This window comes from Rana temporaria, chromosome 12 (assembly GCF_905171775.1).
Source record: "Rana temporaria chromosome 12, aRanTem1.1, whole genome shotgun sequence".
NCBI classification, from domain to species: domain Eukaryota; kingdom Metazoa; phylum Chordata; class Amphibia; order Anura; family Ranidae; genus Rana; species Rana temporaria.
This window is the reverse complement of record NC_053500.1, coordinates 134964370-134982659: the sequence shown is the minus strand read 5'-3', so window position 1 is coordinate 134982659 and position 18290 is coordinate 134964370. Positions and strand designations below refer to the sequence as shown.

At 46.1% G+C, this 18290-nt stretch overlaps 1 long non-coding RNA gene across 1 annotated transcript; it reads right to left on the bottom strand.

Annotated features, from left to right (window-relative positions):
- Positions 1 to 489: 489 nt before the first annotated feature.
- LOC120919567 lies at positions 490 to 16605 on the bottom strand. The gene is made up of 3 exons (XR_005744593.1): positions 16279 to 16605; positions 2727 to 2757; positions 490 to 540 (listed from the first exon to the last, which is right to left on the bottom strand). It is a non-coding gene; the product is annotated as an uncharacterized LOC120919567 (long non-coding RNA).
- Positions 16606 to 18290: the final 1685 nt, after the last annotated feature.

Below are 18290 nucleotides of genomic sequence, written 5' to 3'. Positions count from 1 at the left end.
GGCGACACCCTAGAGGAGTCGTAGGGAGATTGGCGACACCCTAGAGGAGTCGTTGGAAGACCGGAGACATGTTTCAGGAGACAGTCATAGACTGGACACATATTACTGCTATTACGGCCCATTTACAGATCAATGTTTCCACATTTGTGCTTCTACACCCTCCCCAGATAGTATGAAAAGAAAAAAAAGGGGAAGAAAAAAATAAATAAGCGAAATAGCATGCTTTTAAACTACTAGAAGGCAGTCTACAGAAAGTACCTAGATAAAGGAAAAAAAAAAAAAAAAAACAGACTGTCTACAGGGCCCAGCCCCTCCCCAACTGTCCTAAAGGGTCTCGGGTTGACACCAGGGGTCTAAGCTATGACCTCCACTGTAGGACATTTCTTCTGCGTACCTCTATGTCAGTCCCCCCCAACCACAAATCCATGCCCCCATCCTTCCTAGCAAAGGTTCTCCTCTGTGTGCTTCGTCTCTCCACTCCTCCCCAATGTGACATCACTTCTTTACCGCATTGCCTGAAGGAGAGCAAGTAGCTAAAATCTAAAGATAGAAAGTCGCTATTAATAAAAACACACCTTAGCCAATAACATATATTAGAACGTTTTGTAACTCATTAAACATTGACGGATAAGGTATTTCCAGGCGACAGATCCGCTTCAAAAGCCTGTCAGTAATAATTCGGGAAAGAGTTAAACCCACTTGCGTCACTGAATCTCAATGAATGGGTCTCCTTGGTACCGGAGGGGTTGAAGTGAGCCGTAATCTCGTTAATTCAGAGAATGTCTCATAGACCTGAAAATCAGCTTAGGACATTAAACCAGTTTCCTTGGAGCTTATTTAATTAGAGGACAATTGTCCCAACATCCCTGTAACAGGACAATCCCTGCAGGCAAGGTACAACAAGGCGTCATAAATGTATTGGGATGAGAGGGGATATAGAAAGCAAAAAAAACACAGAAATGTAAAGATGGGAGTGCTTCCAGGAATGAAGATTAACACTCCAATCGCAGCCAAAGTATTAGCCTGGAATTGCAGAGAGGTGACGATGCCTGACCAGTTAGAAGTGGTTATAAACCTCATGCATGAAATATGAAGAAAGCATATCCCTCTATAGTGTGTGCTGGTCTCAACTAAGAGCTCTAAGTGTCACTTCTGTCTGATGCTTTGTTCCTCTGCCATCAGCATTAACCACTTCCTTACTGGGCACTGGTGGGCACTGATAGGCACAGATAAGGCGCCACAGATGGGGACATAAGGCGCCACAGATGGGGACATAAGGCGCCACAGATGGGGACATAAGGCGCCACAGATGGGGACATAAGGCGCCACAGATGGGGACATAAGGCGCCACAGATGGGGACATAAGGCGCCACAGATGGGGACATAAGGCGCCACAGATGGGGACATAAGGCGCCACAGATGGGGACATAAGGCGCCACAGATGGGGACATAAGGCGCCACAGATGGGGACATAAGGCGCCACAGATGGGGACATAAGGCGCCACAGATGGGGACATAAGGCGCCACAGATGGGGACATAAGGCGCCACAGATGGGGACATAAGGCGCCACAGATGGGGACATAAGGCGCCACAGATGGGGACATAAGGCGCCACAGATGGGGACATAAGGCGCCACAGATGGGGACATAAGGCGCCACAGATGGGGACATAAGGCGCCACAGATGGGGACATAAGGCGCCACAGATGGGGACATAAGGCGCCACAGATGGGGACATAAGGCGCCACAGATGGGGACATAAGGCGCCACAGATGGGGACATAAGGCGCCACAGATGGGGACATAAGGCGCCACAGATGGGGACATAAGGCGCCACAGATGGGGACATAAGGCGCCACTGATGGAGACATAAGGCGCCACTGATGGAGACATAAGGCGCCACTGATGGGGACATAAGGCGCCACTGATGGGGACATAAGGCGCCACTGATAGGGACATAAGGCGCCACTGATGGGGACATAAGGCGCCACTGATGGGGACATAAGGCGCCACTGATGGGGACATAAGGCGCCACTGATGGGGACATAAGGCGCCACTGATGGGGACATAAGGCGCCACTGATGGGGACATAAGGCGCCACAGATGGGGACATAAGGCGCCACTGATGGGGACATAAGGCGCCACTGATGGGGACATAAGGCGCCACTGATGGGGACATAAGGCGCCACTGATGGGGACATAAGGCGCCACTGATGGGGACATAAGGCGCCACTGATGGGGACATAAGGCGCCACAGATGGGGACATAAGGAGCCACAGATGGGGACATAAGGAGCCACTGATGGGGACATAAGGCGCCACTGATGGGGACATAAGGCGCCACTGATGGGGACATAAGGCGACACCGATGGGGACATAAGGCGTAGTACGTCACCACGTTCTTGGCGTTTCGGAATTTCCGACAACATTTGTCGCATTGCATTTGTGTATGCAAGACAAGTTTGAGACAACACCCGTCGAAAAAAAAAAAAATCCACGGTTTTGTTGTCGGAATTTCCGATCATCTGTACGCGCCATTACTGTTAAATGTTTTCTTTAATAAAGTGTGTAGATATGTCTTGAGTTTTGTAGCAAAAAAAAAAAATTCAATTCTGCTGAGTTAATGGAACATTTCAATGCATTTCCGTGATTGAATCTAAAGCAGATTACGCTGTACAATATTAATGTTTAGCAAAACATTTCCACGCAGAGACTTTCCATGATCTTACCTTGTTTATACGGTTCTCACGTGTGCAATACCTGAAGATGGCAAAAGAAGAAGATGGGAAGATTCTGTCATCCAGATTTATGAGGTTGTATATCTAAATGTATTGTATCACTGATCAAGAAATGTTATATTTATATCACAAATATCTAAAAAACTTAATGTATTTTCCTTTGGCACCTTTGTACTCTCGGGACTGTTTTATTAGGAAAACTAGCTGTAGAGGAGAAATTCGAAAGCTTGGGCAAAATGATGGAGTCAGTGTCTGTAACGGTCAGGGGTTAACACCGTTTACGATTTCCCATTCCACCAACCCAAGACAGCTTATCCGACACTCCAACCATCCAGCAGACACGATCCATAAGAATTCCCCCAGAAAGACGAGACACAAGCTCTGTTCTCTCTGGTTCAAACAAATAAATGCTTTAATGGTAACTCAGCCTTGTTATATACAGTTTAGAAACCAAGCGAACAATGAATCAACTCCACCCACCACATTACACAAGGACCTTCAATACACATTCTTTTAGATAATAACATTCAGACGAGGGAAAATTATTAGTCATTACCCAGACATTCTGACTCCGCGACAAGCTATTCACCTGATACACAATACACCTTCCTATGTCAGACGTTCTGGCACCGAATCTACAGGAGTTAATTACTACAGCTGACAAGTCACATTCCGCATCTATTATCAATAGTATTTTCACACAAAACAGTGTCATTAGCATACACAATGAGATATCTTAGGAGCAGACTTAATTAGCACAATGGACAACAGAATGCAATCACAGCTTTCATCGCTACAGCCAGGTAGACTTAATTAGCACCTCAACAGGCTATGTGTCCCCACATGAATGAGTCACTCTGCTATTGACCTGTTGGAGTCAGAATTAACCACCTGTAATATTATTCTAGACATTAAGGAATATATTGTGGATTACTGTTCCAAGCTAAAACAATTCAAGATATGGCCATTATTTCCTGGCTCAATCTGTGCCCAAAAGTTACTCCCGTTACAGTGTCAATTTCATGGAGCATCTCTGGAGTTGGGTTGTTGGGGGTGCCTTGATGGCATCAAAGGTTTGTGGACTATTTTGATGGGACCACTCTTTAAACCAATCGTCTCAAGTTAAAGGAAACCTGATGGAAATACAGGAAATACAGTTGCCTTTGCGAACGTCTGCTGAAAATACTAACTGCCTCATGCTTGTTGTGAAGTCTTTTGTTCTAGATACTTGGTCTTGATCTAGTAGAAGGTAAAAGTTAGAAATGGTGGCCTCATTTTTAAACCAATGAACCCTGTGTGAAGACTGGGGTTTACAATGCTAGCCGTCTGGTTGTCCTACAAATCGAATGGCTCCAAAGGCCATTTCTTGCCTGCTTGGTCTTCTTCTGGTTTTGGCGCCTTTGGCCATCCTGATTGGGAGTTATGTCATCCTGGGCTGACCAATTAAGGGGCCGGTGATCTGACGAGATGGTTCCGGCTATCGAGATGGTTCCTGTAAGGACTGCGCAGGAACAATACTTGCCAACGCCTCCAGGGCGATGTGGAGTTTGAGGTAAGTGGCCAGTCGGCCACACCTCGCTCGGACGGCTCGCTACGCTCGCTCGGCCTCCTGACTCTTTTTTTAACGTCCTCCAATCTACAGGGATGTTAAGGAATGAGACTGGATGATGGCTGAGGTTCGGAGATTTCTGTCGGCAAGAATTGCACCTGCGCAGTCCTTAGAGAAACCATCTCGATAGAGGAACCATACCGACAAGTCACCGGCACCAAAGTCATGACAAAAATTGCTGATAAGCTTGCTGGCAGACAAGGGAGACATTTGGAGTCATTACTGACTATGGGCCCTTACTCTTTGTAAGGTGTATGCCTGGGGGACCCTTGGAGTAATGTTACTTTGGATCCAAGTCCATGTCTCCCCAAGACACACAGACTCTGGATCTAAAATGGGATAGTTGGCAAGTATGAGGCAGCTGCTTTGGGCCCCTTAATAATGACAGGGCCCAGGGCAGCTGCCAAGTAACCCACTCTACATAGAAGGATGTCAGATGTCCCTAACTCTGGAGGTCACCATTAGGCCCGGAGAGAGGCCCGGGACTTGGCTACATACACATCTCAACTCGTACAAACAAAAACCAGTGTATGTCCGTATGAGTTAAGATGCACCATCGACGACTTTTTACACAGTTTTCTGCCGGTGACATCCTGCGTATAATTCTTCACCGGCGCTCACGTGGCCTTATTTGCATTTGTGAATAACAAACCCCTTCACAGACCAGAGTGTGGCTATTAAGAGAAGGACAGAGATTAATATTATCTGTATGTGTATTTGGACCCCTGTGACATCAGCGCGACGCTCTTACATGGATACAGTGTGTAATTGAAGGAAATTAGCGGAGAGGGCCAGGCGCGTACCGGGCAGGTAAACACAATTACTCATTATTATCTTGTCCAGGTCGTCAGGGTAACGCTAACCTGGGATTAAACTTCTGCTCTGTGAAAAGACCTGATCAAACCACACGCTCAGCACCAGACCTTCACCTGCTTAAAATTAACCCCGAGACTTGCGGCAAAACTTTCCACCGTAGCTCCCTAGATCCTCTTATATAAAAAACAGACAGTCCTAGTCAGCACTTCACATATTAACGTGAACCTGTCGCCAGACTGTTTACTTTAACAACAATCTTCCCATAAGTTTATATGTGTAGTTATTGTATATTTCCATCTGTAAAAAAATAAATAAATAAAAGCTCCCCAAAACAGACTTGGGAACTTTCGAAAATCAAAATTCCTGAGAATGTGGGGGGGGGGGGGGGGGGGGAATAGGGGCGGAGTGGTGGGTGGAGTAATAACACACAGCGTGCCGTGGTGAAAGGTGGTTGTGTCAAAATTGACAAGGGCTTAAAATACTGAGCCTATGTACAGAGTGCAGGAGTCTGAAGTATGTAATGTATAGTGGTCCAGGTTGGGTAAGGCACATGGCGCAGGGCTCTGGGTTGGGTAAGGCTCAGGGCTCCAGGTTGGGTAAGGCACAAGGCCCAGGGCTTCGAGTTGGGTAAGGCACAAGGCCCAGGGCTGCGGGTTGGGTAAGGCACAAGGCCCAGGGCTGCGGGTTGGGTAAGGCACAAGGCCCAGGGCTGCGGGTTGGGTAAGGCACAAGGCCCAGGGCTGCGGGTTGGGTAAGGCACAAGGCCCAGGGCTGCGGGTTGGGTAAGGCACAAGGCCCAGGGCTGCGGGTTGGGTAAGGCACAAGGCCCAGGGCTGCGGGTTGGGTAAGGCACAAGGCCCAGGGCTGCGGGTTGGGTAAGGCACAAGGCCCAGGGCTGCGGGTTGGGTAAGGCACAAGGCCCAGGGCTGCGGGTTGGGTAAGGCACAAGGCCCAGGGCTGCGGGTTGGGTAAGGCACAAGGCCCAGGGCTCCGGGTTGGGTAAGGCACAAGGCCCAGGGCTCAGAGTTGGGTAAGGCACAAGGCCCAGGGCTCAGAGTTGGGTAAGGCACAAGGCCCAGGGCTCAGAGTTGGGTAAGGCACAAGGCCCAGGGCTCAGAGTTGGGTAAGGCACAAGGCCCAGGGCTCCGAGCTGGGTAAGGCACAAGGCCCAGGGCTCCGAGTTGGGTAAGGCACAAGGCCCAGGGCTCCGAGTTGGGTAAGGCACAAGGCCCAGGGCTCCGAGTTGGGTAAGGCACAAGGCCCAGGGCTCCGAGTTGGGTAAGGCACAAGGCCCAGGGCTCCGAGTTGGGTAAGGCACAAGGCCCAGGGCTCCGAGTTGGGTAAGGCACAAGGCCCAGGGCTCCGAGTTGGGTAAGGCAAGATACGACGGCATCTGGGTTAGATCCGACAGGCGTACGTCTTCGGATCTTAGATGCAATTCTTTGGCGTCCGCTGGGTGGCGTTCCCGTCGCTTTCCGCGTCGAGTATGCAAATTAGCTATTTCCGACGATCCACAAACATACGAGCGGCCGTCGCAATCTTTTACGTCGTCTCTAGTTGGCTTTTTTCGGCGTATAGTTAAAGCTGCCATTTGGTGGCGTACGCAATGTTAAGTATGGCCGTCGTTCCCGTGTACTCTCTTTGTGGATCTGCCCCTTTATTCTTTTGGAATTTAATACTAGTACCTGGTTGCTGTTTTTTTCTATTGGCGCAGTTTTTTCTTATTTAATGTTGTTTGTGTTTCTCTCATCTAATTGCTGCCTTTGGTCTTTATTGATGTATTTTTTTATTGTTTAGGGCAGTTTTTCCTCTTGCCTTTAAGCAACCTGACCTCATACGGAGGCACATGAAGCCAGACACGATTCTATAAACCCTCATTGTAGACACTGCAGACCCGCTCACCCCATACATCCAGCTGTGGAAAAATAGACACGCATCGCTATGTAATAGTATCTGCTTTTCCATCCATTAGCATTGTGCCTCTGTCCATTACGCTTGCTCATCCCGAGCTCACCTTTCCCACCATCATTGCGGCTTTGTGCAGACGAATAATTACGCCTGGCAATTATTTAAAGAGTCATGTTTAGTTAAGTCGTATTGTGGGAATTGAAAGTGAATTGCGGACACGAAAAGGATGTTCCATTAAACGATATGGTCTTTGTTGTGTCTTCAGTGACTCCTCTCCCTCCCTTGTTTACAGAGCCCGTCTCTCCTATAGGCCTTCCTAGATCAGGTCTTTGATTAATGCATCTGAATGGATTGCGGGGATTATATATGGTCTTTGCTTTGTATACTTTGTTACACGTTTTGTAAAATGGAGAGGGAATCTACAGTTCTTTGTGTGTCTCTTTGAATGTACCCGTGTGTCTCTTGTTACCGAATGTAGTTTACCCCACCCTGTGTCATTATGCAAAAAAGGGGGCTTGTCCCTGAGTGTATATGTCTTCGTACCTGTGTTTGAATAAGCAGTCTTAGGTTTCTCTTCACCCTACACCGATGCAGGGATGGACTGGCCATTGGGACTACAGGGAGTTTCCCGGTGGGCCGATGGCTCAGTGGGCCGGCTTCAGTGACAGCAGACCACCGCCCCCCTCCGCTCCTCTCCCTTCCCGCAGCGCTCACCTCCTCTCCCTCCCCGCAGCGCTCACCTGGGGGGGAACAGAGAAGCAGGGGAAGGAGCAGGGACGACGACAGAGGAGCATGGGGGAGGGGACAGACAGCCGACTCAACAGCTGTGGCCTGGGAGTTTCTCACTTCTGCCTAATCTTGTCCCATAAGGGGGAACACCGAACTGATTCTTTGCCCCGGGTGAAATAATGTCTAGCTTCCCCACTGGTACTGCCTATAAGAGTACCAGTACCAGCCGTTCTACTCTAATAAAGTAGAACGGCTAGCAGCGGGGGAGAGGGGGCTTGGGTGGCCGGGGCGGGAGTTGTCTGGCCGCCATGGGAGAGATCTGTCAAAGTGGGCCAGTCTGGATGAAGTCCAGGGCCAAATTTTTGTCCCAGTCCAGCCCCGATGCCTCGACCAGTGACTGGGTGGGCCAAGGGACCTTGGATCGTGCTGGTACCAGACATACTCCTCTTGAGTACGGGGGTCCGTCACACTACCCTATAAACAAAATGCCAGGTATTCCAGGTATTCCCACTGGCTGACAAACATATGGACACTAACCCCACCCATTACATGACTACATGAAGTCCTTGTCTAAAAGAGGACCCAACACTGACTTACATAATTCCCTATTACACACTATTTTGGCACAGAGCCACCTAGTGGTAGACTAATTAATTGCACCTGCTTACAAGGACAAGTAACAAATATAAAAGTAGGCGTTATCCCATTTTGGCTTCAAAAGTGGAAATACAGTTTACGTTAGGAATGGTAACCTTTTATCACTGAAATCAACGAAAGAGATGCGGACAACCATAATAAAACATAAGAGCAACTGCTGTTTTAAAATCGAAACAATATTCCTGGAAATGGTCTGTTGTTCTGTCACATCACGTAGCACCTGAGATCAGATTTCGCAGATGTCACAGCAGGTCTCTCGCCTACAACTGTGCGATCGTTATCTCGCGTTAATGACGATCTGCGGAGAATGATTTTCCGTCGTGGTCGAAAATGAGTTTCTTGGATATCTGTCAGCTAAATCAGTCTTTTGCAGTTTTGTGACATTTATTCGCTTTGTAGGCTTTCAGATTGTTACAATACTGTGTAGCGCCTGGTTACTTTACAGTACCGGTGCTAGTTACATTTAGAGGGAGATCAGAGTGAAGTTAAACAGGGTCTCTGTCTCGGCTTGGCTGTGCTGTGGGCTTATTCTGCTGTGCTGGGGTGTTCTTCCAACCCCGGTGCTGCAGGTGGCAGCAGTGGAGTCGAGGCTTGGGTGCTCTTCCCAGCAGCCAATCAGGAGGGTTTGACCTCGCTGTGCATGCTGGGGAGGGGAATTTATGGGACAGACGCCATTGGGTCGTCTTCTTCGAGTGTGGCACCCACCTTTAGGATGACCACATCACGGCGCCCCGGCGTTATGGCCTACCTTTATGCAATCAGATGCAGGCATTCCTGCAGCAGCTGGCAGAATACAGTAGCCTCAGTGGGAGATTTATCTATCTGCACTGTTAGCATGGACGTGACCGGTGCTACCACTAGGCAGCCGCCTAAGGCTGCCTAGGAGGGCCCGGCCACTGGTGTTCCTACTCTCTTCTCTCTGCAACAAGCAACCAAGTCTCAGCATCAGCAGGCAGCCACCGCTCGGTTCGTACATAGTGTCAGAGGCGCAGCGGCGGCAGAGGACTGTGTCCGTGTCCTAACTTCCGAATGAATGTAAGCAACAAACAATCCATTGATGGGCACTTGTAGGCTGCATTTGATGGGCGCTGGTGAGGCTGCATTGGATGGGCGCTGGTGAGGCTGCATTGGATGGGCGCTGGTGAGGCTGCATTGGATGGGCGCCTCATTAAAAAAAGGTGGGGTATACATGGGCAGGGAAAAGGGGGTGGAGCGGCAAAATTAGGTTTTGTCTAGGGCAGGGATCCTCAAACTACGGCACTCCAGCTGTTGTAGAACTACACACCCCATGAGGCATTGTAACACACCGACATTCACAGATATGACTAGGCATGATGGGAATTGTAGTTCCTGAACAACTGGAGGGCCATAGTTTGAAGACCCCTGGTCTAGGGTGTCAAAAATCCTTGCACCAGCCCTGAGCATGGATCAGAGAATCTTCTCCTGCACCCAACGCCCAGCTTGCTTAAAAGGACTTTTCTACCAGTCTCCTGGGCTTGATTCCCAGCCTGCTTAAGACTCCGCTATTCATCTACCTCGTTGGGCTCCAGTGTCTACCAGTCCCTGCACGGCTACCAGCTTCCCAGTGACCTTCACACAAGACCTGCCCAGCCTGCTGGTGGCTCGTGCCTCTTTGTGCCCTTCACCCTCTGTACCACCACCATGGGCAGAGTGCAGTTAGTCGCAAGAGAGAACCGCTCTCAGCATCTCGGCCTCGGAGAGTACATCTATGACAGCTGTTCTCTTATTGAAGTCTCTGAGTCTGCCAATTGAATTAGCAACTAAGGGTGTCCTGGCCCTAACCCTCTTTCCCCCAAAAATACAAAAAGGACTGTTAAAATAAATAAAACCTCTTTTATATCGAAGAAATGTCTGGTGCCCAATGACTTTCACCATCTTTGCACCCACTATGCCTCACAACCCACCACATATTGAAGGATGTCAGTTATCGTTGGCCTTGGAGGTCCTCATTAGACTGAAAGAGGTTCAAGACTTTGCTACACCAGCTTAGGTGGCATTTGGCGTTTTAAAGGGTGCTTATGGTTAGGGAAGCTCCATTCAACTTTCCTGGACCTGTTCTTGTGCCCAAAAAACCCTCACAACCCACCACACATTGAAGGATGTCAGCCATCTTTGGCTTTGGAGGTCCTCATTAGACTGCAAGAGGTTAAAAAGTCTTTGCTACACCAGCTTAGGTGGTGGCATTTCGTGTTTTTTAGGGTGCTTATGGTTAGGGAAGCTCCACTCAACTGTCCTGGACATGTCCTTGTGCCCAAAAAATGGCCCCCGATTAGCCTCCCTTTGCGCTATTTTCTACATCCCAAGATTTTGTTTGCTTTAACAGCCGCCACTTGGCTTTGGAGTGGAATGTGCTGCGTACGACGTCCACAGCGAGCCTTACCAATAGCAGGGTACCGCTAGACCAACCCGAATTCTATAATAGGTTATTTTTTAAAGATTCCAATAGATACACCTTAAATCCAAAGTTAAAAAACAAACAAAACACTATTTTTGGCTTGTCGCTGAGATTGCTGGTTTATATTTTTCCACATTAACACCTTTCCACAAACTAGGTATAATATTAGCAAGACTTCACATTGACTGACTCCAGGCACAAAAAAACAACACCATGGCGTGGAGAATGCGGGGGACAAAGTTCAGAGATCTAGAACAAAGGATAACCGAAAATTCTAAAGCTTTGTGTACACAGGTCTGATTCTAAATAAAACTGACAGTGCAGCGCGGGAGCCAATCAGAAACTAGATTTTCTTTTACTGCCTTTACTACCTTCTAGCTGCTGGAGCGGAATACACGGGACTCTCTTTTTTTTTCTCTCAGTTTACATAGCAATAATGTTTAACCACTTTAGTACCAGGCACTTACACCCCCTTCCTGCCCAGGCCAATTTTTAGCTTTCAGCGCTGTAGCACTTTGAATGACAATTGCGCGGTCATACAACACTGTACCTAAACAATTTTTTTTATCAGTTTGTTCCCACAAATAGAGCTTTCTTTTGGTGGTATTTGATCACCTCTGCGGTTTTTATTTTTTGCGCTATAAACTAAAAAAGGAGTAAATTTTGAAAATATATATATATCTTTTTGCTATAATAATGGCATTTTTTACATTTGTTTTTACTAGGAATGGCAAACGATCTGATTTTTAGATCGGGCACTTTTGACAAATTTTTGGGACCATTGACATTTATACAGCAACCAGTGCTATAAAAATGCACGGATTATTGTGTAAATGTCACTGGTAGGGAAGGGGTTAACAATAGGGGGCAAACAATGGGTTAAGTGTGTGTTCCCTGGATGTGTTCTAACTGTATAGGGATCAGTGGCCGTTCGTCCATAGAGGGCGCTGGAGCGCCGCCCCCTCTGGCTCCGCACCGCCACTGACTAATAACATAGATTCACTGCATTGCATGAATCTAGGTTATTGTCGCCGCTGCCGCTGGTCTATTCAGATGGCCGGACATAGAGCGCCGGCCACCTGAATAACGGCAGCTGGTTGGCTGTACGGAAGTGCCTATCAGAGCCAGCGGCTCTGATATGCTTTCCGAGTACAGCCCTCAGGCTGTAGTCAGCTTCCGGATGCTTATCCTCGGGACGTACCGGCGGTGCGTTCCTTGGATAAGACTGACAGGCGTCTCAGCCAATCAGGTTCACCGGTTCTGGCTATTGGTAACCTGGTTGGCTGAAGCGTCATCGAGGGCGGGAGAAGATATCGAGGGACGTGGATGGCTGACTCCAGTAAAAGGTAAGTGCCGGGGGGGGGGGGGAATTTTACAGGGCACAGCAGCGACGAAGGGCACAGTGACATCAATGGGCACAGTGGCGACAATTGGCACAGCGGCATGAATGGGCACAGTGGCGACAATGTGGCACAGTGGCGACAATGTGGCACAGTGGCGACAATGTGGCACAGTGGCGACAATGTGGCACAGTGGCGACAATTAAAGGGCACAGTGGCGACAATTAAAGGGCACAGTGGTGACAATTAAAGGGCACAGTGGTGACAATTAAAGGGCACAGTGGTGACAATTAAAGGGCACAGTGGCGACAATTAAAGGGCATGGCACAGTGGCTGCGTTTGATGGCATAGCACAGTGGCTGCGTTTGATGGCATAGCACAGTGGCTGCGTTTGATGGCATAGCACAGTGGCTGCGTTTGATGGCATGGCACAGTGGCTGCGTTTGATGGCATGGCACAGTGGTGACAATTGATGGCACAGTGGCTGCATTTGATGGGTACAGTGAGGCTACAGTTTTTTTCTTTTTCGTTTGCGCCCCCCCCAAAAATGTTGAGCACCACCCGTCAATGATAGGGATAGGACTGACTAGGAGAGGAGACCTATTGTTGTTCCTACTTAGTAGGAACAAACGATAGGTTTCCTCTCCCCGGACAGAACAGGGATTTGTGCATACACGCACACACACACACACACACACACACACACACACACGCACGGCCAACTGGGATCGTGCCCGTCAGCCACGTGCAGCAGGCTGGCGGGGTTTTGCGCAGCCGTGCCATTCTGCTGCCGTATATCTGCGTGAGGCGGTCGGCAAGCGGTTATATACCACCAAAAGAAAGCTCTATTTGTGGGAAGAAAATGATAAAAATTGGGTACAGCAATGCCTGTACAAAAAAATGAATATTAATAACATGTTACCCCCCCCCCCCCCTTTTTTTCCAGACCTCATTCACATAGATACCGAGCCCCTTCCCCAACTACCAGACTAGACCTAAGGGTTAAATACCTTAAAGGTGCCATTCATTTCACTGGCACTCAAATACGCAGTGCGATTTTGCCGCGATTGTTATAAAATCGACTTGCAATCGCTCACACCAAATCGAGCAACGCGTGTCGCCCCAAAAGAAGCTGCAGAACTTGCTTCTTTTTTTTTTTTAGGGAGGGGAGCGGGGCTTCGCACGTCAGACACAGCAAAATTGCAACCGTGACAAGCTCGCTAAATTACATTGAAATGAATGGCGCCTAAACACACTGCTGTGCGATTTTGACAGTGCGATTCAAAAACGCCTATATGTGAGAATGGAAGGTATGCTGACACTGCTGCTTTTTCTCATTAGAACACTGAGAGTGCACCAGGTGATTATAAAGGAGCCAGAATCAGTTTGCAAAGGACATGGCGAAATAAGCATTTTAGAGCAGAAAACGCACCCAACTTTGTTAAAATCCCTGAAAGTCGTATACACACGATCTGACTTTTCGTCAACAACGGTCCGACGGACGTGTTTTATCGGACAATCCGACCGTCTGTATGCTCCAACGGACAATTGTTGTTGGTTTTTTAATGGACAAGTGTTCGATATGAATGCTCTCAAACTTTCTGGCAACAAATGTCCGATGGAGGATAATCCGATCGTGCGTACACAAGTCCATCGGACTAAAATCCAAAGTACAAACACGCATGCTCAGAACCAATGCTAAAGACCACACAACAATAGCAGAAGTTGCCCAAAGGGTGGCGGTAAAGAGCTGAAAAACCATGTGGTTTGATGAACGTTGGCTGAAACGTTCTGCCGTCTGTACGCAGAACAAGTTCACGGCCAACGCCCTTAGGACAAAAATCCAGAGAAAACTCAGATGGAAGTCCGATCGCGTGTACGAGGCTTTACATTCTAAGAAGAGCGGTCTGCTGCCGGATAGCGATATAAACACGCAGAATCGTTTCGGCCAAGACTGCACGTTTCCACGCCAGCTTCAGACCCTCCTGGCTCCGGCCTTATCTCAGGGGAACAATAATCGATCGTCCCCAATTTACATGCCTGCTCGTCATATGCTTTCTAAAAAAAAATTCCTGTAGCTTCTTTGTGTTGTGCTTTTGTTATTTCCAAGGAGACCTCATGTCAACAACACAAAAAAAAAAAAAAACTGAGGAATTTTTCATTGATCCTCCGTTGCACAAAAATGCACAAACAGGATTTTGTACGAGGTCCGACTTCAGTATGTCATATTTAACCCCTTTGTCACCAAGGGCTGGGCCCCTTTCCCACTACTGTGGCTTCAAAGTCGCGCGATTTTGCACCCGAGATTTCAGGGAATGTCTGTGTAACTCGCATCAAAAGTTGGACCCACAATCCTGAGACGTTTGTTACCGTCTCTTAATGTATGACAACGAAATACAATGTATGTCTATATTTATCTTGTTTATGATAAACTTCAATAAAAATCTATTGTTGAAAAAAAAAAAAAAGTTGGACCAAAGTAGTGAAGGGACTACTTTGCTGCGGCCGCAATGGTTAGCTTCGCAGTGCAGCAGTTTTAACTCGGCAATGACGACGTTTACAGATGACCCCTTTCAGGGGTTTAGAACTAGGGTTTGCACCGATACTAGGATCGGTGCCGAGCATTTGCACAAGTATCGGTACTCGTGCAAATGCACCGATACTTTCAGGCCTGGTTCTTTGAGCCGTCAGTGGGTCGCCCCCTGTTGACAGCTGAAGTGTAATAGAAGTCCAGTGTTTGGAGCTGTCCAAAAAAAAAAAAATGGTATTGGTGCATCCCTAGTTATAACCCTCCCACTCTATCCAAAAAAAAATAAGAAAGAAAGAAAATAAAAAAGGAAAGAAATAGAATAAAAAAGGAAAGAAATAGAATAAAAAAGGAAAGAAATAGAATAAAAAAGGAAAGAAATAGAATAAAAAAGGAAAGAAAGAAAGAAAGAAAGAAAGAAAGAAAGAAAGAAAGAAAGAAAGAGGGGCTTTGCCTATAGCTCTACTATAAGACTTGACATATTTGGTATCTATTTACTTGACAAACCCCACATAAAAATAATTATTATTTTATATATATATATATATATATATATATATATATATATATATATATATATATATATATATATATACACACACACACACATATACATACACAGGGCTGCCATCAGGGGGGTACAGGCAGTATACCTTTTAGGGGTCCGGAGGTCCCCAGACGGCAACCCCCCCTCTTTTTTTATAAATAAAAAAAAAAATATATATATATATATATATATATATATATATGGGGTAGCCATCCGGGGACCTCTGGGCCCTTTAATAAAAAAATAAACATTTATAAAAAAAAAAGGGAGGTTGCCATCCGGGGCCTTGGGGACCTCTGGGACTTTTAATAAAAAATATAAACAAAAATAAACATTTATAAAAAATAAATAAAGAAAGGGGGGGTTGCAACCTGGGGGCCTCTAAGCCCTTTAATAAAAAAAAAAATACAATTATATATATATATTGTTTTTCTTTCTTTATTTCTTCTTTTTCTGTAAAGGCCCCCCCCCCCCCCCCCCCCGCTTCTCAATTTGCGGCAGCCCCCGCGCTTCTCAATACACACAAACACGTTATGTTGCCCAAATATCCTGCAACATAAGATTACAACTGTTTTTTTTTTTTGATTCCTCAGAGCTCAGTGTTCAGAAAATGTTTTGTGGGGGTTTTACATAAAATAAAGTCAGAAATGTATATTTTTAACGTTTGTGGATCATGAAATTTTTTTGCTGATAGCGGAAAGGCTTAGATATCATTTATAGAGATGACCTCAGCGATCACATGAGCAGCACTGCACCCCTCTATGATGGATGTTGGCTGCGCAGAGCTCACAATGGGGGGGGCATACAGACCCAAGCAGGGAGCAATACCAGGGCCAAGGAAAGGCTTATACCTATTGATGGGGGGTACACCCAGCATTGGGGGGGAGGGGGGGGGGACATATGTAAATCACTCATGTGTACTATAGAAAGTATTTCACTTGCAGTGTACAGGCAGTATAATGCAGACATCACATTCCCTAGATGTTGTACCTACCTCCTGTCTTATCTCTGCAGACTCCATAGCTGGAAATCCAGCAGCTTGTTGTACTAATTGAATCACCTGTAGCTCTCCCTAATTGGAAACACCCGGAGTGATCATGTGTGTGTGTGGCCATAAGAAATTTACTTTTTTTTTTATTTTAAAGCATACCTGTCATGTGAAAAATATGGGGGCTGCCATTACTGGCTTCCTTCTGAAAATGCTAATCGCCTGGCCATGTTTTGCATCAAAACCTTCAAGTCACAGGGCCGACAACGACTATTCACATGTATAAGATTACTACATGGTTATGTATGGATAGCTAAATATCTCGAGCCATTACTACTGAAGATTGTTCTCTTCTCTTCTTTTTTTCTTCCGTGTCACCGACAGTTCATTTTTCCTCTTTTTCTGTTTTCTTTAAAAAAAAAAAAATTATATATATATTTTTATTGTTTTCTTCCGTGTCCCCTACAGTTCATTTTTCCTCTTTTCCTGTTTTCTTTTTCAATATATTTATTTATTTATGTATTTATCTTTCCTTCGCGTCCTCTACAGTTAATTTTTCCTCTTTTTCTGACTTCTTTTAAAAAAAAATTGTTATATATATATTTAAAAACAATTCTTCCGTGTCCCCTACATTTCCTTTTTCCTCTTTTTCTGTTTTCTTTTTCAATATATTTATTTATTTATATATATTTATTTTTTTCCTTCATGTCCTCTACAGTTCCTTTTTCCTCTTTTTCTGTTTAGTTTTTTTTTTTTATTCCGTGTCCCCTACATTTCCTTTTTCCTAATTTTCTGTTTTCTTTTTGAATATATTTATTTAGATATATATATTTTTTCCTTCATGTCCTTTACAGTTAATTTTTTCTGTTTTATATATAAATATATATTTCATTTTAAACATTCATATCTTTCCTTTGAATCATTTTCATTAAAATGTAACCCGTCGCTTGCTGAGCAGCCGTAAAATTGTATTGCCTGGAATACTACACTGAATACTACAATGACGAACAATGGAACAATATATCCCATTGTTTGCTGCAACAATCCGCTGCCCCTAGTGGTGGGCAGCTGGAACTGTGCCTGGGAACAGGTGGACGCTACGTGAGCTGCAAAGGTTTTTTTTTTTTTTTTTATTATTTTTTTTTTTTTTATAATAAAACCGCAAATAATTTCTCAGAAAGAAACAGACTCCTGTTTTAATGCCGCTGCTGAGATTCACAGAATGACTACCGTTCAATTAAGCGCTGCGGTTCCTAATTCTGTTTACGCGACGGTTTCAGAAAAGTTTATCTTGTTTGTTTGTTTTTTTTGGTCTGCGCAACATTTTTACAAAACTTTGAGAATTAAACAATTCGCTACCATTGACGTTTGATATGACATTTTATCCCATGGCTCCTGGACCACCTACCACTATGATGGCGTTCTTTCCTTTGACCATGGCTCATAGACCTTAACCACTTAAAGTGGAGGTTCACCCAGGAAGTACATTTTTCACCTTAGATTGAGGCTCATTTTGTGAAGGGAATCGGGTGTTTTTTTTTAAATAGAAGCAGTACTTACCGTTTTAGAGAGCGTTCTTCTCCGCCGCTTTCGGGTATGGGCTGCGGGACTGGGCGTTCCTATTTGATTGACAGGCTTCCGACGGTCGCATACATCGCGTCACGATTTTATGAAAGTAGCCTAACGTCGCTGCGCAGGCGCTGTATAGAGCCGCACCGACGTTCGACTTCTTTCGACTACTCGTGACGCGCTGTATGCGACCGTCGGAAGCCTGTCAATCAAATAGGAACGCCCAGTCCCGAAGACCATACCCGGAAGTGGCGGAGAAGATCGCTCTCTAAAACGGTAAGTACGGCTTCGATTTAAAAAAACACCCGATTCCCCTTCACAAAATGAGCATTGATCTAAGGTTAAAACATTTTTTTCGGGTGAACTCCCGCTTTAAGACCCGGAACAAAATGCAGCTAAAAGACCAGGCCCCTTTTTGCGATTCGGCACTGCGTCGCTTTAACTGACAA